The sequence below is a fragment of the Anguilla anguilla genome, chromosome 17 (assembly GCF_013347855.1).
Source record: "Anguilla anguilla isolate fAngAng1 chromosome 17, fAngAng1.pri, whole genome shotgun sequence".
Lineage (NCBI taxonomy): Eukaryota > Metazoa > Chordata > Actinopteri > Anguilliformes > Anguillidae > Anguilla > Anguilla anguilla.
Window position 1 is genome coordinate 15,399,266 of NC_049217.1, and position 24,596 is coordinate 15,423,861.

Here is a 24,596-nt window from a genome sequence, read left to right on the forward strand (position 1 = left end):
ATAACCAACGCTATCTAGATGTGTTGCGTATTTTAATTCCGGATTAATTTGAATATTAATTTTCCATGTATTTGTTATGTGATGTACATTGTCCTCTCATATACATTGTGGTCATGTACAGTTCAGTGTTAATCGGAATCAGAAGAATGAGCAAGAATGGACAAGAATGTTTGCTCAATGCCTGATTGCTAAGAGCAATAAAATCTCATATTTCTCCAAGAAACATGTGGATACATTATCATAAGTTTGTTAATAGGAACATAACTAGAAGGTCAGAACTTCTCGATTTTTGTACTGCATTTCCAAATCACAAATGGAACCTTCCCCTTTAACAGCCACTCTTGTTGCTTTCTTTTTTAATATTCCTCTGCATTTTGTTTGCCATTGATATTCTTCATTATTTGTATCTCGTTCTTTAGATTTATTTCCAAGATTGCGAAGCTAACAAGAACACCAGAAAAAATACACAGTGGCATTTGTATTATATTCCTCAATATTGCCAGCAGCTTCGTTGTGGTTTCAAACCAATGAGCTAAAATAGACCTTCCAGAAAAAAGTTATTGTAATGAGCTACTTCATAACTTCGCCAATTTGTAAGTTGAAAAGTGGTGAACAATGGAAAAATATAAAAGTTTTGAATTTGTAAACATATCACATATGACACATTTATTTTCAGGAAGAAAGTGCTCACGTGACTTGCAAGGAATCATATTTGGGGAAGCTGTATTTTAAAGTTAAGTGTGGTACTCCGTCATTAATTAAAATAAAGGACAACAACCCTCCCCAAACAAATCGACAGCTCATAAAAAAATACAGAAAGAAAGTACAACCTGGAAGCTGGCCTACATTTGTATCCTACAACTATAATACTCACTTCATCCAGAGAGCACTTGCACCACTACTGGCTGAGATATAAAAAAATATAGAGCAACAAGATCTTATCTATACCATAATAGTATATCAATACTAATACTAATTAATACTCCCATTCTATAGTATACTGTAGCAAGAGACCAGAAACAGAGACCAGGCACATCCAGGAAAGCATGTTCATGCATGTTCCTGGTCTGTTATCAGCACAGTAAGCAACACCCATTGCACTTCAGTCCTGAAGTGTTAGATGTATTTCGACAAGATATTAGTGTTCCCTTTAAAGAAGGAGCATATTTGTGCTGATGACACCATTTTGCAACTGAAGTCATGTGAAAGCAGATAAGCGATATTCTGCATTTGTTTACTTTCATTCTGTGACCTACATAAAATAGGCCAATTGCAGGGGAAAAAATTCAGCCTTGCGAGAAATAAACTAAACCGCAATAGGGCGGCACAATCCTGTTGGCACTTTTATGTACTTCATGAAGGCAATTTGTTTGAATTAATATTTTCAATAAAACACCAATGGTATGATTTTCTGATTGGGCAAATTAGGCCATCTATCACAATATGCTGCCTATTGTTTTAGGAGCAATGTGTCACTATTAATAATATTTGTATAAAACATCAATGGTAGTTTTATGTTGGTGGCATCATTCTTTTCTTGCTGTCAAGAGAGTTGCGATTACTGGAAAGGAACTGCCTATCTTTGGCTATGAAGTCTCTCGGAAACCAGAACTGAGATTTCTTAGATTTGTTATGGGATGAATAAATGTAAATAATACAATTAGCTTAGAAGCATTTTCTGACAAGGTACAAAGGCCTACTGACTTATATGGCTACTAAAGTAGCACAGTTTACTTGCGGTAGTATTTTCCGTAACAAAGATCGATAGACATGACTACAAATTAGCATTACCGGTAGGACATTTCGACAAGGCAGTGCAAATCGACAGAACACCAGGTGTTCCCATTTGATTTGGCCCATATGCATACCGTTACTTCTTATTACACACCGGCACTTGTGTACATCCAATTTCAGGAGTATATTAATCATTCCATTGTTTTAATCATTTTATCATTTTAATCATAATCATAATTAAAAAAAAAAAAACATGCAGCCACAGGCACTTCCTTCTCTCTGCAGTCCACCAGCTGAGCTGCGCAGCCCCAACACTTCCTGCGCAGTTGGCGCGGACAGACTGCAGGTGCCTGCACCTCCAGAGGAGGATTCTGCTGTTAACCCTGCACCTCTTAATAAAAATATATTTAATATTATGTGTCCTATGTCCATCATATTATCTATACCCTCTTATACACCCAGGACAGGTTATTATGTAATACAATGCATAACATCAAATATTTCATTGAGATATATCAATTATGGAGAGTTTGATACTGGGGTTCTCAAACTGAGTCACTGGGTCCCCGGTGTAGTCTGGTTTTCGTTTCAGACACAATTGCAACCCCTGACTTATAACAAGCTCTGAATTATTCTGAATTTGGCCGTTTTGATGTGTATTGTGTGAAGATTTACCCTCTTAAGGTGACATAATGTCAGAAACAGCTCCGCATACCATGAATAAAAGTCCCATATTTATAGCCCAGGACTTTTAATCAGTTAGATCACCTAATGATTTCGTGTAATGTGTTTTGTGGCAAAAGATGACTTCAGAATCATTTTTCATTGATTCAACTGTAGACTGACAATTGAAATCAGTGGTGTACTAATAGTTATATGTATGGACACCTTGTCACTGATATTTAATAATTTGTGGAAAATAGAATGCTCAGAGTCTGAGAACCCATGAATTAGCATATGGTCACCTAATAAGATTCCATAAAGGTATTGTTAATGTGCTTTACTGTTTCTGGCAGTTATTTATCATATACAATAATAATGAGATGATGTAATAACAGTAAAACGTTGCATTGGCTGCCGTATCTTTCCCAGGTTTTCTGTGCTGAGAGGTATCATAATGAATAAATTGTAAGGGAAGACTGTGGGAAAAGTGGGTTAGTGGAAAAATAATTGGCTTCAAACAAAATGCAGCTAATTAGATATAAGCGTTGCGCTATGCTCATCTTCCCTAAAATGCGGAATCGAAAAAAGTTGCTGAATCGATAAACGCATATTTAAGGGATACTGGTGTGAAAGACAAATGCGCTCTTAATTATGAACTGAAAACTGCAAACCACGAGGGAAAGAAATAAACAACAACATCATATGTATCCCCGGACCCGGTGATACCAGGAACAAATAGTGTTTATGTTTCACTCGTCTAAGGCGCTGAACTGAACGCACTGCGTGTCGTCTCTTCAGTTTAATCGTGACTCTGGTCAATGTTTTGCTCTGTCTTTGGGACTGAGCACCATTTTTAGATAATAGTAAATTATCACCTAAAACTGTACACTACTCTAATGACTTTCAAGCGCGAAAGTCTGGCAGCCGGTCTGCAAGCAGCTCCAATCTGGAGAGGTTTTAATTGAATTATAAATAAATAATCATTTGAGGGAGAGAAGACACTGCTCTTTGGGGACACGCCAAGAGAATGCAGGGGATGTTTAATTAAAGCTGCAATGGATTCAACCTCCACAATCGCATAAAAGAGAATCTGCTTCTGTGTGTGTGTGCATGCATGTGCGTGTGTGTGTGTATGTATCTTTGTGTATGTGCATGTGTGCACTTCAGAATCTGCTTCTCTGTGTGTTTGTGTGTGTGTGTGTGTGCGTGTTTGTATGGCTGTCTGTCTGTGTAATTAGAGTAGACAGAGAGACGGGTGACAAATTAAAGGAAAAACCAACATAAAGTGTCTTAGTAAGGTGTTGGACCACCACGAGCTGCTAGAACAGCTTCAGTGTGTCTTGGCATAAATTATACAAGTCTCTGGTACTCTACTGGAAGGATGGAATACCATTATTGCAAAAGATATTCCCTCATTTGGCATTTTGAAAATGGTGGTGGAGAGCACTGTCTAACACCTCGGTTCAAAATCTCCCATAGGCGTTCAATTTGGTTGAGATCTGGTGACTGCGAAAGCCATAGCATAAAGTTCACATCATTTCCATACTCATCATACCGTTCAGTGACCCCCCCATGCCCTGTGGATGGGGACATTGTCATCCTGGAAGAGACCACTCCCATCAGAGAAATGCTTCATCATAGGATAAAGCATCAAATCACTCAGAATAACTTTGTATTTATTTGCTGTGACCCTTCCATCTAACGGGACAAGTGAACCCAAACCATGCCAGGAAAATACCCCTCACAGCCCAACAGAGCAACAGAGCAAGGGCGGACATGTAGGCACAGTGGTTAGCACTGTCGCCTCACAGCAAGAAGGTTGTGGGTTTGAATCTCGGCTTGGGGCCTTTCTGTGCAGAGTTTGCATGTTCTCCCTGTGTTCGCGTGGGTTTACTCTGGGTACTCCGGTTACTCCGGTACTCTGCAGTTAGGTGCACTCCTGCAGTTGCCCTTGACCAAGGCACTGGCCTCAGAACGGGAGTTGGTCCCCGGGCGCTGCACTGTGGCTGCCCACTGCTCCTAAGTAACTAGGATGGGTCAGAATGCAGAGGACAAATTACCCCACGGGGTTCAATAAAGTATATCTTATCTTACCCCCTCACTGTAGCGGACATGCATTCTGGCCCGTACCGTTCTCTTGGTGTACGCCACGCATGCACTCGCCCACTTGTCAAGAATGTGGTGAAGGATGACTCATCTGACGATATCACTTTTTCCATCTTGATAAAAAAATCGAGGTCAACTGGGCTTGTTCGGCATTTTTAAACATACCACAGAGCATGATAGGATGTTAATAACGTCATGCAGTACACCTGCATGGAAGCATCTGCATTCATTATGTTTCTCCGCTCATTTATTCAGGCTTTTCCTTTAATTTGTCACCTGTCCATACATGTGTTCTTTTGATGCAGGCCTAGTCTTGGTGACTCTAACATCAGCAAAATCTGGATTTTGCAGAATACTGCTACAGAAGAACTCCTGGGTATTTTCCAAAGACCCAAAGGCTATTCCTGGTGAGATGTGCACTTCTCCTCCTGAGCTAGCTGTGTGGGTGTGAAACAGTCTCTGGCTCTCTTAGCAGTACTACTGTGCTGGTCCATGAATGACTGAATCAGTGCATTTATTTGTGTCTGGAAAACTTCAGAGTAGAATTGGATGACAAATTGCTCTGAAGAAGTATTTGCTGTCTGAAAGGCTTCTAAATTCAGAAAACTGTTTTGAACCCAAGGGATGTTGTTGGCAATTTTTTTTTCTCAATATTTTTAGAATTGAGTAAGCTGTACTAAGCAAGACAAAAGAAAAACACATTTAAGCAGTTTTGCAATCTGCAAGGAAAATTAAATATCTTTTTTTTAATATCTGAAAAACAAAAGAATGGAAAAGAAAAATGAGAAAAAAAATCAGAAGCACAAGTACTGACCTTTCTCCCTTTTTCAGATTAAATGACATATACAAGATTGATTAAAACAAGCTAATCAGCATGTGCTTATAAGGTATTATAGTATTATGGTTTACAAATTATACTTACACATATTTTATGATCAAAATTTTTATTATATATCTCATATTCTCTAACCGTAATTTTTTAAAGCCAAAATGAACTTTTTGTCAGCAGAAAATTAAAAAATGAAGCATGCTGTTTACATTAGTAATCAAACTCCATACATTAACATATGGTAGCACTACTTTTTGCTGCAATTTTTAAGTCTTTTGGAGAAAGTATCCACCAGAACTGTACACTGTTTGGGAGTGATTTTTGGTCATTCTTCTCGGCAGATTTGCTCCAGGTTGTTCAGGTTGGTTGGATGACACGTGTGGGCCACGATTTTCAAAGACAGCTGCAGATTCTCAGTGTGTCTGAGATAAGGACATTGACTGTGCCACTCTAGGACATCCACCTTTTTATTCTCAAGCCGCTCCATTGTTACTTTTGGTTTGTTCTTGGGATAATTGTCCCTTTCCTGCCTCTCACCCAATGCATGCTGGGAAAGGCTCCAGCACCCCCTGTGACCCTGACCAGGATAAGAGGGTTAGATAATGGACGGCCGGATGGGTGGATGGATATTCCCCGTATTTGCTCCATCTATTATATTCTTCCTTCAGTTTAAAAAAAAAAAAGATGCCCAGTCCCTGCTTATGAAAAGCTATCCCCACAGCATGATGCTACCACCACCATACTTCACTGAAGGGATAGTGTTTCCTGAGGCAATGTGTTTGCACCCTCTGTTTGCACCCCACATAGCACTTTGAATTTAGGCCAAAAAGCTCTATCTTGGTCTCATCTGACCACAAAACCTTTTCCCACATCTTTCGATTAGTCACTAAGATGGCTCATCGTGAGTAATCACTTCTTTCTTGCCACCCCTCCATAGAGACAAGTTTTATACAAAGCTCTTGATATTGTTGACGGGTGCACCACGTACTTCACTTTCAGCCTCTGTAGCCCCTCCAGAGCCTTTCCCATCATGAGTCACATTTCTGTTTGGTTTTTTCACCCCGTCATGTGTTTTGTTTTGGGGCTGCTGTGTGTTCTGTTTTTTTGTTTTTTGTTTTTTTGCAGCTGGAGTTCAGGGCGGTGGTGTCTCTTTGCCGGACAATTTGGTGGATGCCGTGGAGCTGGGGATGCTGATGATCGCTACAGAGCCGAAACACAACAATTATTGAACAATGACAGCACGTCATTTTTGGAGGACATGGTATGTATACCACTATTCTTGCTTCTACAGCTTACTGTATGGTTGGACAAGCTGCCACCATAAGGGCTAGTCAATGGGCTATGTTGTGAGACCAAATCTCTGATATAGTCCTGCACAGACCTACCAATGTTTGGTGAGTTTTTCATAACTCATTCATAGCCACATTGGCAGAAGAAAAATAAATAAAGAAACAATACAGTTCCTACGCACCCACAGAGCTTGACCCCAAAACACCAACAACAGTAGTAATCATCATCATTATCATCATCATAATAATATTTGCTGAATCCAAATTCAAACTGCAAGAACTTCTGCCACTGCAAGATTTTCGCACAGGTGCGAACGAAAGCTCATACTGCAACATCAGCCGACGCGCAACACCGCAAGCCGAGAGAGGAAAAAACAACAACCGCGATTTTAAATCCTCCAGCGGGGCCATTTTGACTATTCCGAGCCTGTATGCGGCAGGGGGAGGCTCAAACACAGTCACAGACGGATAGAGAGAAGAAGGGAGCGGGGGGGAAAAAAGGAGGAATAAAGAGTGACGGTTTGTGATGAATGCCGTAATGAGGGTTTGTAATGCCCGGGATGGCGCGGGGGGTCGGCCAGCCGCGGCCCTGCCCTGGCGACAGTCGTGGCGGGATGCCCTTTTCCGCCGCGTGATTGAATCGCTGTCTCCCTATAATTACTTGTGGGGTGTCAGGTGAAGGCGCAGCTAATAAACCCTGATGGGGGAGTATTGAATTTGCACTTCAATTAGAGTGCTTATAAGGTGTGGATTACAGACAGGGCTCAGGGGAGGCTGCTTACTCAATTATAGACACCCCACACAAAAATGTGTGTGTGTGTGTGTGTGTGTGCGTGTGTGTGTGTGCGTGCGTGTCTGTGTGTGTGAGAGAGAGAGAGTCTGAGCATGTGTGTGTGGGACAGAGAGAGAGACTGAGCATGTTTATGTGTGTGTGAGAGAGCAAGAGATTCTGAGCATGTGTGTGTGAGAGAGAGAGATTGAGCATGTTTATGTGTGTGTGAGAGAGCAAGAGAGTCTGAGCATGTGTGTGAGAGAGAAAGAGAGAGAGTGAGAGAGGGGGGGGGGCTGAGGAGGCAGCATATTAGCTTTGGAGTCTTTAAGGTCTGGGCAATGTCCTTCACCGTGAATAGAGCAGAACAGAGTAGTATCTCTGACTACTCTTCATTTCAGACATGTTACGGAGCTCAGTACTGTAGCCCATTTGCATACAAACAGCGACTGTGGTTAGAGAGCTGTGACACTCACAGGTTCCCAAACAAAGTAGTGTGCTATTTATCAGTGAAAAGAGTCAGCACGCTGTCAAATGTATAGCGTAGATGGATGTTAAACATAATACAGAAAAAGATTGCTATCACAACTGGTTCAAAAAGAACAAAAGGAAAACCCCAGAATTGTGTGACAACATTACAATTTCTAATGTGCTTATGTCCCATAATACTCATCCACATATTTCACTTGTGGTTCCTCCGCATGAATATTAATTTTTTTCGGGCCTTTTTTTAAATTTTTTTACCCTGGCTTGTCTTAAAAGGTCTGACAATTCTTCTCAACAAGGCCTTCTCTGATAAAGGGGCGGGGGGGGGGGCTCCAAGAGGACTGTGGATAGCAAGACTGACATATGCAAATTAAGACATAAAACGTAATGAGGAAAAAGGGAAAGAAGTTCACCCCGGAAAATGGCACACTGCACGCGCTGACACATAACGCGCGGAAACACGAGCGAAATGCTGAAAGCGAACATTCGCGCGTTACTCTGGAGGACCGAGTCTGCCGAAGCCTTCATCTCTCCGCGCGTTCCCCGCTCCTGCCGTGTATAACATAATTCCCCGTCAGTTTGAAGAAGCTCTGGAATATCGGCGCCGAAGAAAAACAATAACAATGCACCGAGAGTCCCTGGATAGTATGCTGATGGATTATGGGTAAATAAGCAAATAACTCCATCCATTTAAAGGGGATTTGTCTGTTAGGGAGTGATAAAGGACGGCCGGCTGCGTATAGTTTAGCCGCAGCTTTGAAGGAAAAAGTGTTGAAGGACACGATCTGAAAAAAAAAATAAAGAGGGCGACCAGAAAACAATTAATTTTCTTTTTAACTTTTTGGCCACACTTAATAAGAGGAACTATGAATAATTTATTTGAATCAAACTCTTGATTTGTGTGCATCCAGTTTTAAAATACTGTATCTATAACGTTGGAGGAATGAACAAGGAAGCAAAAAATCAAAACATGCATAATCTTCTCTGGCACACCAGAGTTAGGAGCTCTCTGTGTTGAAACACTGAATACTCCATAGAAGAGCCATTAGAATTCGGAAAATAAAACGGCTTTGTCTGCACCAGGAATGCTAAGTATCTTTTTCTAAACCACACCTCAGCATAACTGAACAATAAACAGAAATGAAGAACCCAAAAAATTCAAATTTTGCGTTAAGCCGTAGATGTACTGGCCTACATATCAACAGTGCAGAAGAATGAGGGTAAAATATTTTTTCAGAGGAATCTTTCTGAACATGTAGCCAATGTTAGGAATTCAGAAAATGGTTTATGTTGTTGTACAATTGAATGGTAATCACCATATGCATTTTTGAATGTTTTTTTTTATTTTTATGTTGTAGGCCTACTTTGTATTTTATGTACGCCCAATTTCAGTTGTTCCCCTTTAATGAGTTTCCTCATAGTTATAAGGTCCTAGCCAATGCAGGTATATTTGGTTTTATTTAAAGTAAGTTAATGATTCCAAAAAATGTTTTTCGACCAGTAATGATTAGAGAGATGCTTGGCTAAAGCAATGTACAATCACCAAACCTGGCAAGGCTACAGGGTGATATTAGGAACCCCCTTTGCCCTGCCACTTCTCATTCTAGAAAACGTTCTATATATTCCATATTTAATTTATTCCTTACTGTATATTAATTCTACAACAAGCAAGTCATTCTTTATTTTAATAAAATTGATCAATCAACAGGTATCATTATAGACTCCGAAAAGTAAGACAAGATCAGTAAAATGAAAAATTTAACAGACTGTAAGATACCCTAATCTATGTATTATTATTATTATTATTATTATTATTATTATTATTATTATTATTATTAATAATAACTTCTTGTAATGTTTCTATATCGAGGATATGCATATGATATTAAAATGATTCAGAAGCATTCCCTATTTAATCTGGTTGGCCGGTTGACATACCAGCATTAAAGAGCAGACATTTCATTTTTATGGTGTCTCATTATCTCTGAGGTTGTGAAGCAGCAGGCATCGCTGTGAAACATGCCGGCTGAGCTCGCCAAATTATTGTCATTACGTTCACCAGTGCTGAAATTGAGTGAGGAAATTTTCCGCTTGTAAAAAAAAAAAAAAAAAGCAGCACATTATTATACAGTTGTTGCCATGTCATTCGGGGGTGCGTTTCACGGTAACAAGAGGGACTGACAATTAAAAACAGATATTTATGAATTTTCACAACTTTTGTATGAGGGAGCTCTGAGCATGCATCCCATGCAATCTCATTTGAATTTTAATTAGAAATAACTTTTTGCATCTTCATTAGCTGCCTCTCTAATTCCGAGGAAAGGTAATCAACTTATAAATAACCACTTCATTATATTCTCTGTGAGTCCTTGTTTTAAAGAAGGTACCATCAAAAATGTAACAAATACAACTGCTCATACATGCATTTATTTATTTATTTACTTATTGTCTTACATATCGGTTATTGTTTGTTTTTCAGTGAACAATATGCTGGGGATTGTATGCACAGAGTAGCAGTTGCTTTCTGTGAGGGATAAGGGTCTACGCCAATTAGCGCTAGCTCTCTCAGGGCTCCATTGATTAGCAAGCATACAGAACCTCTTATGCACCAAATCTGTAATGATCATACCACCGAATTTGTCGTGTACACCACACTCACCTACAAATGCTTTTGCATTAACTTTAATAGATCGCAAGTGCGGTACCAGAATGTTCTTTCAAGCTTTGCATAAAACAGCTCCCTTAACTAATGTTTAGGCGAAACAAGGAAGTGTAATGAATATTATATTGAAGAGAATTCTCCAGAGACTCTGAGCCAGTATTACTTGAGGCAAAGACACCAAGGAAGAGGGGGAGACCTATCTAAAACAGAAACAGAAAAATAAATAATCCACTTTTTGCATTGGTTTGCAAAAAGTAAATGCATGTGTGTGTTCGTGTGTGTGTGTGTGTGTGTGTGTGTCTGTGTAACAGACAGAGACGTCTGTTTGGCTGAGCATGACCAAGTAGTATAAACATTACTGGAACATAGTCTCTGTAAAATAATGAAAATATTTTAATAATTTAGCCTGCAGTGTACATAATCATGTCATAACAAGCAGTAGCCTGCACAGGACAAAAACACTGCTTTGAAGCAGCCCACAATGTAAAAAAGGATTAGCTTTTATTTAATTTTGGTATTTCCAAAAACCGTTACCGGATTAGGCTACGACATGACATATGGAGGAATATACTGTGTTGGAGATATATTTCTCCAGATATTATTAAAATATTTTATTACAAAAATATTGCAAAAAATGATGGATATGTTTTATATATAAAACACAAACACACAGAAATATGTTTCTTCTTTTTTCCTAATGAAGATTTTTCTTCCATGACAAATGAAAGGACATATTCCTTCCACACACTTTAGAGTCTGCACACCAAATAAAATTTTAGCCTCATGATTTTCCATGCTGGGTGATGTAGGCCATTTTATTGCCTGAAAACAATGAAACATTAACAGTCTTACAAGCAGGTCACTTTAATTATTCAACACAGCTAAACTGAGTTGTTCATCTTTGTAGTATTGTCACCATTCAACCCAAAAAAAGTTCTTTAAATATAAAAATGCCAGTGAAGGTAAGAACATTTTTGTGTGACTTTTTAGCAGTACAAATAGCATGCTATGTGTAGAACTGATCATACAGTGTGAAATTTGCGCACACACGGACACGTTATAAATGAGGCCATGTAGTAGGCCTACTGTGGGGCCCGAGAAACCAACATAAACGCTAGCTTCCCGGTGACAGCATCGGAGGCGTACACGCAGCAGAACTGCAGTGCTTTTCACGCGGATACAAACGGCGCAGCAGCGACTCCGGAGGCACAGCCGGCGATTCCAAATTAGGGTGAAGAAGGGAGGCGCAGGCTAGGCTATATGAGAGCTGCCCATTATAAAAGATAGATGGCGGGAGAGCGTGGTCGGTGCACGCGTCCTCTCTCTCTCTCTCTTCGGAGGCTTCGTCACCGTCGACAACAGCAAGCGCCGCAGCGTTCGCGAGCACCCGCGAGCCCCCCGCGGACATCTCTCACGTGATCGCTTCAGACGCCGCCGCTCTGGCCAGCGCCTCCGCCGAGACGCGGCAGCTGCTCGCCCCAGCCCAACTCGAACCGCTGGGGGGGGGGGGGGGGGGGGGAATCGCCGCGAGAGAGAAACAGAGGACTTCGAGTAAGAGAGAGAACAAATCCTTAACAAGCCCCGTTCGTCATTATCGTTTAGTTTTCGTTTTTTTTATCGTTTCATCGTCAGACCACACACGGCTTTTATCCTTCTCTGGGAAGGATTATATTTTTCTGATTCACAAAGTGTTTCGTGTACGAAGATGCCGAAGACACTATAAGGGAGTCCAGAAACTACAATCTGACAGTCGTATGGGGGGGGGGGTGGTTATTGTGGGCAGGAGGATCCAGGGAAATGAAGGACAGCACGGGAAGACAAAGTCTTCGATACACGATGGCAAGTGTTTAAGGGCAGAAGATCAGAAATCCAACATCTATGCGTTCCGCTCAACCCACCCCCACCCCCAACACACAGCTTGGGAAACTCACACTGATTTTCACACGCGAAAGAAACCCAGCAACTCCTCCTTCCAGGATTCCCACTGGGCTGAATTCTGAGCCTCTTCTTTGTTCAGATTTTTTTCTGGGCTCTACTGATCTTGGCTTTTTGCTGATCCGTAGTATTTGTGTTCGAGCTTTGAAACAAGTTGTATTACACTGAGAAAACCCCAAGATGGCCATTCCTTTGACTTGGCGCTGGCGTCTTAGTCACTGGCATTTAACAAGTCATTGGCATTCAGGCCGGGACACAGCCACTGTTCCCTTCAAAATCTCTACGCAGAAAAACAAAACTGCGTATTCAGTTATTTTCCATAAAAAGGCTTAATTTAGAAGGCAGCATTAAAAAGTTGAGCTTGGAAATGACAAATCCTCATTTGAATACAGCGTTCAGTTCATTTCATTTCACAGAGATCGTTCTTGCTTCCAACTTATCCTCCATGTGCACCTCGTTCCATGCTTCAAAAAAACAAGCCAATCTTAACAGCAATTGTGAGAAAGGTCACATGGTTACACCTACTCTGGTTATATGAAATGGCGGAAAAGTGTTAAATTGATTTTAAAGCAAAATGGCAAGGCATAATGAAAAAGACTTCACCAATTATCTTATGTTCACAGCTCTCACACACACACCATTTATAAATACATTTCCCCATGAATTTGTTTCACTTAAATTTTTGAGTAAAAGGGCTCATTATGCATGATTTTCTTACACACTCATGGATTATTTGCAATGACAACTGAATTTTTTAATTGTATAAAAGTGGGATATTAAAGACAGAATACACACACTTGCCCAGTAACTTAATCAGTGAAGGGTCTGTACTTAAAAAAAAAAACAGGCCGCAAATTCTTATAATAAAAAGTTCCCAAATGAAATTTTAATCCATCTAAACGGAGATTCCAGTGCCTGTTTTAGAAGTCATTACAAAAGCACATCCAAGAGTATGTATCTGAATACAACCCTTTCACTTCAAAATAGAGATACCCACTGAACAACAACCCAAGTTTCCTGAATGAGGCGGCTTGTGTTCGGGGGGGGGGGGGGGGCAGCACACTCTCACCAATTCGGCCTGCTAGTTTGTAGGGCTAACACGTCCACACACCACTATTAGGGTTGTGATCTGGACAAAAAAAACCAAGAGGCAATGAACGAGTGCTTGCCCCCTCAACCCAAAAGGTCTTCCTAAAGATACTTCAGATATGTCGTAAACAGCCTCAAAGGGATTGCTGTGGATATAGCCAGTGTTCTCTGTAAGCTCAAACACCTGCTTATTTATAAACACCAAACCTCGAGCCCGAGGATGAAGAGTAATTTAAATATGCCAATTATTGTATGCAGAGTGGTAACTTTAATATCAAAGATGGTATCTCGCTGAAGAAATATCTTGTTTCCTATCTCATTTTCCCTCCGCACTGGCCGCTGAAGAAGCCGGTTATTAATATCCGAATAAGCTGCGGAAATTGAAAAAGTGAGCGAGAAGCGTCGGAAGCGAAAGCCGCTTGCACGCGGCGGACATTGTGCAATTGGAATCCTAATTGGTTAATAAAGCCTGGAATACAAATTTCAGCATGGACCGAATTTCGGCTCACAGATTCCTGTCTGCGCGGAGATTCGGGGGGCCGGTTCCTCCGGGCAACGCGCCCGGCTCCGGCACTTTATGCGCGCCCTCATCAGCGAGACGGAGATCCAGCGGCACCCAAAACGCGCCTCGCAGCAACACAAGCAATAACGCGCAGAATTAAATGTCAGCCAGTGCGACAAAGCTGAAGAGTGACAAATATCAGTCCTGGTCGAACGTCACGGGGCACAATACAGAGAATGCTTTGTGCGTGAGTTTACAATTGCAGCGATAGGTTTTTATTATTTTCACAGCATCGGACAGTCAAAACACTTACACGCACGTAAAAGAAAAGGGCAGACAACTAATTATCTTGGTAATGCATGTAGAATTTACATTTACATTTGCATTTTTTCAATTCCAAACCAACATCTGATACCAGCATATATACTCAGATTGTTCATACACACTTGTGCTACACTTACATAAATCCATAATGAAACATTGTATCAACTCTCTCTATATAATACATTTAGCCACGATTGGAAATCTACACGAGTCGCCTAACACAATGGGCTCTATTTAAACGTCCTCAGCTCATGGTCTAGCGCGCATGGCCCAAGTGTCCAAATCCACTTTTGGGCATGGTTCAAATGGGCTGAACTGCGTCTCTTAATGAATAATACGCGTGTCCTGCGCGTAACATGCAATAAACCAGCCAGTGTCCTTCCCTATCCCTTTAAAAGCCACCTGCGTTTGCACTTTGGCGAATGGCTAATATAATGGCGGATTTAGCAAGACTTCGGAAAGACAGCTTTACCTCTGATGAAACAGACCTGCCCAGGTTAAAGCGCATCAGCAGATAATGCATGGTGACGACAGGGTTTCACCAAAGCTCTTTAAATTCCTTTTGTTCAGTTATGGAGTAACAGGTGAAATCAGCAGGGTTTTAATGGTTGACAGTATGGAAACCTATAGTCATTGTAATTCTTCAAATGTGAAGAACGAACAGGGTTAAAAGCATGTAAAAATGGTGAAATTTGAATCAATCTTTCCTTCTTGAACGGTATTGAGATGTAAAAATCCCTGGGGCCCTATTTTAAAAGCATTTTAAGCAAAAAATGCATTAATGTGATTTCAGTTTTTTTTTCAAATAAAATGCAGTATTCCCTGGACAAAGTTTTTGGCTTTTTTGTCAATCAAACAAACCATTCGGTTTGCTAACCAGGCTTCTGCCAGCTGGTCCCTCCTCACACATGCTGCTTCTGCTGGTGTATCTGTGTACACTGGCATCGGCACACGCAGTTCAGCAAAGGTCTGTAATGGGACCTCAGTGTCATGCAGCACACAGCACCCCACAAAGAATACTCCGACCTACTGAGGCCTGTACTGCTATGTTCCTCCTGACTTATCAGAGCATTTGAAGTGCATTTTCAGCACTGCAAACGTCCTCTCTATTACACTGTCTGTTTTCCTGAGTTTTCCATTCAATGAAAATTCACGCACTGTCGTTGGCATGATATATGGCGCCATTATATATATATATATCCATGTCTTTAATGGATAGCCATTACCTCTTAACAGCCATGTGGGGATCCCCCGAAACACTGGGGGGGGGGGGGGGGGAATCCCCCGAAACACTGCAGGAATGACAGTGTTGGCCAATACCAGAAGACATGGTTTGAATCAGGATCATTTGCAAATGTACGTGTGACCTTAATTTATATTTATTAGGAGTATCAAGTAAGTATTCGAAAATATATCAAGTATCTTGATACATATTAGCTCGTAATCTTGAAATTTGTACGCATGTTTGTGTGCACCCCTGTGTGCGTAACAGACAGGAGGGTGCATGCATGCTGTAGTAGCACATTACTAGCTTAAAGGCATTCTATGCAGGATTTCCTTTTGCCTTGCTGTGGCCTGTGTTCACAATCAAAGAAGTCTCCTCCTCTGTCTTCAACCACGCCAAGTACCCCACCTAACATTACTAGTTGGATAGTTAGAGACAACATTAGTACCGTGAAATGAGCGACCATGAGAAAGAGTAAGAAGGAAGATTCAATTATAGCTTAATAAATTCCATTAGGTTGAATGTACAGCTTAATTAATTTGATTATGTTGAACGTAGTAGTGATTTTATCCTCGGCACTTTTATTTTGAAAGTCTTCGTGGCTATGTTTCAGCTGCATCAAAACAGTAATACAGCAACAATGCTCCTCAACACACCTCAAGATGAGTGCAAGTTCATTTGCTATTTAAACGACTTGGGCGCTGGACAGGAAAATGGCATCTGTGTCGGTCTGAGGCTAGCAAAGACACCGCCACATAGTAGTGAGTATAAGGTAGCGCCAATTGCGTTATGACGTCATTCAATCGCGTGACAGACCCATGCCCCCATAATTCCTAGCAAAATAAAAAATCAGGAGTTGGTTAACATCGAAAATGACTAGCCGTAACCGATCTGTCATTTTTCTGTACTTTTTTTTTCTCTAGCTGGCAGCTGTCCAAGGACTGCGGAGCAATAACAATGGCTGTGCTCATTAATGATGATATCGACTTCCCAATTAACTCTCATTAGGCCACACCACCGCTGCGCCGCGGATTAGCAACGACCGCGCTCACCGATCATCTCTGGCTGGACCTGACAGGAGCTGTTAGCGCAGGAAGGTCCCTTCAAAAGAGGATACAGGGGGAGAACAGCAGATGCTCCATCCGCAAATCCGTAACTCCGCTTAAATTACCGCTGCTCTAAATCCCGCGTTCGCTTCAAACGGCTTACGTGATTACACGGGATAAGTGGTGAAGGGAAGATCTTTGACGGCCGGCTACCCAAGCGAGCGTGGGAGGGCAGAGCTCCGGGATCAGGGCAGGCACGCGGGGGGCCTCCGCTTGCAGGCTGCGGGGCCGCGGCTGGGTTATCCGATGCCTTCCGCGTCGCAGGGGGGATGGAGAGATTTGTTCCACTGGCGCTCTTTTGCCTGCCTGCCTGCCTGCCCGGCGCGGCGGGCTCCCTGTGCACGCGGGTCCACCAGCGCCGTTAGCGTGGAGCTGACAGAGTGGAAATGTGACCCAGCGTTAATGTCCCAGGGCGAGGGCAGCGCTGACACCGTCATCCCAGCGGTTTTACCCCGAGGGCTTCGGTACCGTGGCGAAGATAGCGTTAGCTTTGTGTGTGCGCCCCTCTTATTCGATTCTGCAATGGCAGTGGGGGAGTAAGACAGAGAGAGTATATATATGTGTGTGTGTGTGTGTGTGTGTGTGTATGTACCTATATGTGTATACATATATACACAATCACATTATTCTGTTATTACTATTTGTCATCTGATGTTTCATATGCTCCTTGCCATGCTTTGGCAATACAAATGCAAATTTTTTCATGCCAATAAAGCACTTTGAATTTGAGAGAGAGGGGGAGAGAGAGAGCGAGCAATATGACACAAAATGCAATAAGCAGCAATATGTAACAACAGAAGGGAGGTATTTCAGCCATATTGCCAAGCCGTGGTCTTTGTGTCATCTTGGACGTCAGTTTCAAAAGATTCGAAAAACGATTCAGGTTTTCCCCTGTCGAGTAGCAGGGCAGAAACGCCGTTATTAGAAAGTAATGGGGTAGAAATTTGTCTGTAAGCTTCGGTTGTTTGCTTAATTACAGATCTATGAACAAAATTGACTCTCATTTGTGTATGTAAATCAAAGCTGAACAAAGCTCCGCTTTTGCACGTCGGCTGCGTTCGCTTTGCGCGCTACGCGGCTTCCGCTCAATTTAACTAAAGGGGGATGAGGGCTGTGTAAACGCGCGCTTGATTCGCGCATTTAGAGTCTATTTGGACTCCGCAAATCAGCTGGGGCCCCGAGAATCAACTGACTCCGAAAAGATATAATTGTTTTCCAGCTCGGCTCCGTGAACCTTGTCTCTCGCGCAGACTAATTTGCGAGGTCTAGTGAAGCGACGGGACGGCGGTCTGAAAGTGTTTACGGAATGGGCGTGGCCCGCCTTCTGCGCCCAAGATTCCGCAGGCTGCCGACATGAGAGCAGCCAAATGTGCAGAGGCTGCAAGTATGCTCCACACAGGACACCAGCCAATCACATGTAGGCTACGTGTATGTTCTAGAGTAGGACACCAGTAAATCATATTTAGGCTGCATGTGTGTTCCACAGCACAACACCAGCCAATCACATGTGGGCCAGTTGTGTATGGTATGCATGTTACAGGGTAAAATTTTGCAGTAGCACTGAAAGCTTTAATATGCAATCTGTTCAATATAGGACAAAATACGGACTGCAATGTGTTCAAGGCATGCACTGACCTGTTCTGAGTACTGTGTTGTGTCCTGTTCACCATGCAGTCCTCAGTTAGATGAGCACAGTTCAAAACCTAGCGCTTTAGCAGGGTGCGCTACTCATGAGTTCTCCCACCAGTCCAGTCCCATAGTCTGGAATCATACTGCACAGCTGTCTGTAATAACAGATAATTTGGCTCTTTGAAGAGTCGATACATTGGAATGTTTTTTATGCCAGTGTTCTAGAACTCCACTGCTTTCAATTTACAATAGTGGTTGTTACATCAGCATTAGAATGTTGAGTTAAGAACATTCTAAACACGTATTTGTGATTTTGCACCATTAACTGTCAAAGGCAAAATGGCATTAGTCTTGTATTACCACGTATGACGGCAGCAGCTCTGGTCCTGAAGGGCCACAGGATCCTGCGGAATGTTCTTCACTCTAGTGTGTTTCTTTTGCACCTCGGCACCTTGAACTAATGCACTTGTTGTACGTCGCTCTGGATAAGAGCGTCTGCTAAATGCCTGTAACGTAATGTAATGTAATGTTCCCTTGAAATCACCTGACAGTACACACGAGGAAAAGCCGGTAAGGTGATTTAACTGCGTAATCAGCAGCTTTAATTGATCAATCGAGTGCTGAGCAACAACAAACACCTGCACACCCCGAGGCTTTCCAGGAAGAAGATAGAGTTTTTCCACACACGCCACACGCTGATGAAACCTAAAAGCCTCCGGGCGCTCAGCGAAACACGTCTGAGGTACAAGATGTCCGCGTCTCTGCAGATAAGCCGCTGCAGCGGTAACGCCAGCGGGCAGCGTCATTAACGAAAGTGTCTCGGACCTCATTTCAAATGTAACGGACCTACGAACGTGATCCAAGTCTAATTCTCCCGCATGAATACATGCCCATTTCTCTGAATACGAAGGCCTGATAACACTGGATATGTTCCTACGGACTGGAGCTGCGTCGCCGCTGGGCATGCTAACACAACAACACACTCATCAACAGCTCTGTGACGAATACCGCATAGCCGGCAGCAATGCCAATTACTCCAAATACTTGTGGTCTATCACGAGATTAAACAGTCAAAGACACTGAACATACTCTGTAATAGCCTCCAGTAATAGCCTTTGCCAATCAATAACTAATTTCATAATCATGGCGAAGATAAGACTACAGGTCGCATTTATGTATGTCTCGTTTGCTTCAACACTTGCTATTAGTTTTGCACGGCGATACAACGAATCAGCAATAGCGATTAGAAAATCTTTCTCCTAAAGCCTATCTGTTCACAGTCTGTACAGTGGGCCTATTTACCTTGCTATTTATTTTCACACTTGCTATTAGTTTTTCACGGCAACACTACGAACTAGCAACAGCGATTAGAACATCTTTCTCCTGAAGGGTTGCTGTTCACAGTTTGTATATATCTGTAATATCTGTCATGAGCAAATTAAATCTATGTTTATATTAGTTGTTTAGCAGCCACTCATGTGAGATAAGTATTATTGCCTGAGGGGTCAAAGTGTCCTATTTATAAAACCAGCGATGAACAGTTTGAAATCGCAAAGGTTAAGAATTTACTCCTTGGATTCATAAGGTGCTTCTTCTTCCTTCTTGTATTAGAGTTATAATTTGTAAGTATGCAAACCTGTATGTTTGGGCACTGGTGTAGATTTTCAGTGTTAAGGTGTATATGCATCTGTGCATGTGTGTGTTTGTTGGAGGGGTAGCTTTCACATTAAAACAAGATTAGACTGATCGCATTTTCCTCTATAATGAAGTTGTTTGCTTTATTGCTGAGATCTGTTCCGCTTGTACATTTAACCCTCCACCACCACCAATATTTAAAGTGTCACCTGTATTGACAAGAACTGTCCACTTAAACTGCTCATTTTATGATTTTCCCTTGACATCTTCTCAAGTGTCCACAAGTATTGACCTCAGTATGTTCCGATGACAACTAATGCAGTTGCTCTATACAGTACATACATAGTAGTTATTAAGTTGGATGGAGGCCGGTCTCTGTTTGTGTTTTCCCTTACATTTAAAGCATTATTTCTAGTATATGTACTCTTGGGAAATATATCTTGGAAATAACATTGAAATGTTTGTTTTGTGTTTTACTTTTTCTCAGCCAGTAAACACCTCGCAATATTTTTAAAATCCTTTAAACTCCAGTGTGCCAAACGAAAATGGGATTTGCCATGAAAGAATAGTTTTGGTGTTAACTGGAAGACAAATAATAGAGTTCCTCCTGATTAAGGCATTTCAAACAATTCACACAAATGGGAGTTTCTTGATTTTTCTTCTGCCAAAATGCAAATCTGAAATATAAATGAGGCCAATCTCTAAATTTGGCCAGACTTTAAAGATAATATCTACAAAGGTTAGACTCATTCTGCAGAATTTCTTACATTCACAATTGTTTCCTTGTAGGACAATAGTATACAAAAACATGAAAGGAATCATTTGTGAAAGGCTTGGCTCTGGGTTTAAGTAAAACCATGTAATTAGTGTCTGAGTGATTTGAGGAAATCTGTGAAATATAATTCATATATTAATTTGGTAACACTTTACATTAAGGTACAATTAACTAACACAAGTTAATGCATTAACTAACCCGAACAAGGAATGAACTGATCTATTAACATTAATTCATGTTAACTAAGCCATTAGCAAAGGTGGACTAGGAGCTAGAGGTTGAGCACGTAGGTTTCTTAGGTGTAAATTATGTGGTATTCATGCAGGTGTTACACTAGTGCACAATCTGTTCGTGTTAGGAAATACTTCCTTAAGTATTTCCTGTCAGTATATGAAACATTACTAGTGATGACCAAAAGGGAACAAATGATAGTTTAATGACATTGAATTAATGTGGAAGAGAATGGTTTTGATAAAATGCAAAAAAAAAGAAAAAAGAAAAAAGAAAAAAAAAGTTTTCCTTGTTAACAAATACCTTGTAAATAGATTAGTTCATTCTTTGTTCAGGTTAGTCAATAGAACTTTAATGTAAAGCACTGCCATAAATTCTACTTTCAGTCATCATTTGTAAAATTTGTATTAGAGTGAGTAGATACTGGGCTGGATGAGGCTGAGATAAAGTTTGTAAAGACAGTCATTTTGTAAACATGACCACGGATACCTGTGAATGTTGTATTTTGTATGTTATGCCGCCCAATAAACCTTAGAATGACTGACTGCAGAGCATTATGAATGTAGCGTAGTATATAGTGTAGTATAATCGGTGAGGAGCTGGTCTTGTGACCTAAAGGTCACAGGTTCGATTCCCACACCCTTAAACTACATTGCTTCAGTATATATCCAGTTGTAAAAATGGATGCAATTGTGTAATAGTCGTGTAAGTTCATTCATAAATATCTCAAATTCCGTGCTGCCTACATAACCACCAATGAGCCCCTATGCTCCTAAGACCCAACAATTCATTTTTCTCCCCTGTAGGGGACATGAATCTGGATCTGCATTGTTAATCTCAAGAACCTATTACACACTGCTGAAACCTATACTACAAGACATATTAAATTTTTTTAAAGTACATAATATTTTTGAAAATGTAACGTGTTTGTCATCCAAAACAATTGTAAGCTGTCAAAAAATTTAAATATTTAAATTAAAAGCTGTTTTCTATCTGGTCTCTGGATGCTATAGCACATGGGTCAAGCAATACAAGTATCCCCCTCAAACAAATAAATGTTGTTAGTAAAAATAAAATGCATATAGATTTTTTTTTTTTTAAAACAAGCAGATATTAAAGTACCAGATATAAAAGCGTTTGTGGAAATTCTGAAGGCAGAAAGCAGAGGGGAACAAGCCAGTCATCTCGTAAGGGTTTCAGTCGCCATTAAAGTAGGCTAATTATAATGCTGTAGAAAAAGTGTGGCAGTAACACCAGCAATGCGATAAATCTTTTCATAAAAACGGGTGGGGGCATTTAGCATAATCGTCTGTGGCACTCCGTGGCTTTAATCTAAGTTATAGGCACCATCAAAACTCGTCGCAGCCTTGCGGACCCACCAAATCACGATTCCAGTACACTATGATTCATAAACCGCAATAAACAGATTCAGGCGCGAGCTGCCCAACCGGGAAAAACTTACTGGGGGACAGGGCCAGCGATATCCAGAACCTTGGACAGCTCTACACCAGGCGTGAAATTAATTTCGATAACTGCTCCCGAGCACCAACGAGCTTTATAATGTGCACCAAAAGGTTACTGAAATTTTGAAAAATTTTCCTCGAAAAATTATAAAGGTCTAATCTACCATCATTGCTATAATACACGCAATAAAGTGCAACCGAAACCACCCATGTTGAACGGAATATGTTGGATTCAAATACAATTTGCTGTCCTGCCTGAACTCTCGGTAAACTCAGTCGGCGCCTTACTGAATTACGGAACTGCAGGAAATGAAGACACGATGTGTCAGTGGGCTTTCTTAATGCGACATTTAGTTAAATTAACGACACCGACTCCACGTCATAGTCAAAAGTATAATTAACCCAACCACGCCCAGCATTGAACGTCATGGAAATCCCACGACTGATTTGGAAAAAAAACGGATTGAATTAAAATAATTACATTTTTAAAACTGAAATTATAATACAACTTGATATTCTATGCCTGGGAATTTTCTTTTTACTGAGGGGGGTGGGGGGGGGGGGGGGGGGGGGGGGTGGTCAGTAACAGCGGGGATTGAAAATATTTGGGAAAGGGCCTGTTTGGGTAATTCCTAATGTCTGGTGAAAAGACGGGCTACAGGCAGCGGTCCAGCGCTGCCTTTTCGCGAATGAGATTCTGAACTGAGTCCGCCATCTTCTGGGACACACCAGGTAGGAGATTAATGTAATTCACTTCACGCAGCTGCTTGTTGTCCTGAGCCATATAAGAGCTCTCTGTTCGCCAATACTAATATCTGTTATGACTGCCTGGATGGCGGTATCTTTGTAGCCAACCCCATACGCGAATATTGGGTTACCTCTCAAAAATCAATAAGTCAATAAATAACTGGCCTCACGAAAAAAGCTTTTACTTTATAAATGTCCCAAATATTTATTTTCTGAAAGTATGGGCGGTGAGGCCAACATTGTAAAAAAATGTTTTTCTTGTCGTTTTATTTTATTTATAATTGCTTTGATTAGAAAAGGTGACACTCAATGGAACACTCATCGGGTCCTCGAGGCCAATAGTAGGATAGTGCTGCTTTTCATTCGTATGCTCTATTCAGGATTGACTAGACTGAATCTGTGACAGGAGGCGAGTTAAATCTCTGGCCAATCAGTGGCATTTATCAACTAGTTAACTATCGGGTTGAATTTCAACAAATTAAATCTCAACATGAGCTTAGATATGTCAAGTATTTCCTGTGTGTGCGTGTGTGTGTGTGTGTGTGAGAGAGAAAGAGAGAGAGAGAGAGAGAGAGAGAGAGAGATGTCCCCCATGTCTCAATTAGGCCAGTCCCCTTTGCACTGTACCTTGTCAGGAAGAACGTGATGGGACGGCATTTGACGTACTGTAGCACAAAGCCATGGTGAGTGTGGCCAAGGGAAGACGGGTCTTAAATGTCAGACCTATCACTGAATATTAGATGATAAAATGCACGGAGCTAGAAACACTTAGCCGTCTACGGCCAGGAGCACCGCTGCAGCACGAGACAAATGACTTTTAATAACGGCAGCATTTCGACCGAATTGTTTAACATTCCGGTAACGGGAGGCACGCGGTCGGCTCTGCCACTTTGCGTATTCACGGCACGCTTTCAACGAGCTATAAGCGCCGGCGGAAAGACACAACTCCCCGCCGCCCTAATGTGGACAACATTAATACATGTAATAACACCTGGAACTGCGCTTCGCAGCACGTAGCTATTGAGGAGAGAGAACGATGCCTCAGAGTGGTGTTCTTTATGTAAGACCACGGAATAGCTATAAGAGTTTGTTATCTCTAGCTATTATTATCAGAATGGCTCCAGGCGCAGGGTAATGGCCTTTGTGATTAGGTTTCGCTAACCTGTTTCCTTGATGATAATGGTTAGATTAAGCACTAATGATAAATACAGGGGTGAAACTGAGCCAGTAGCCTTCGGTAAACTGCATACAATTGTGAAAACAACTGCTGCACCGGAAAGAAAGACACATGTAATACAATAAGTAGTGTGTCTTGTAGGATATTAATTAACATCTGTAATGGTATGAATTTTAATATTTGTACACATCTGGACAACAATAACCGCACCGAATCAAAA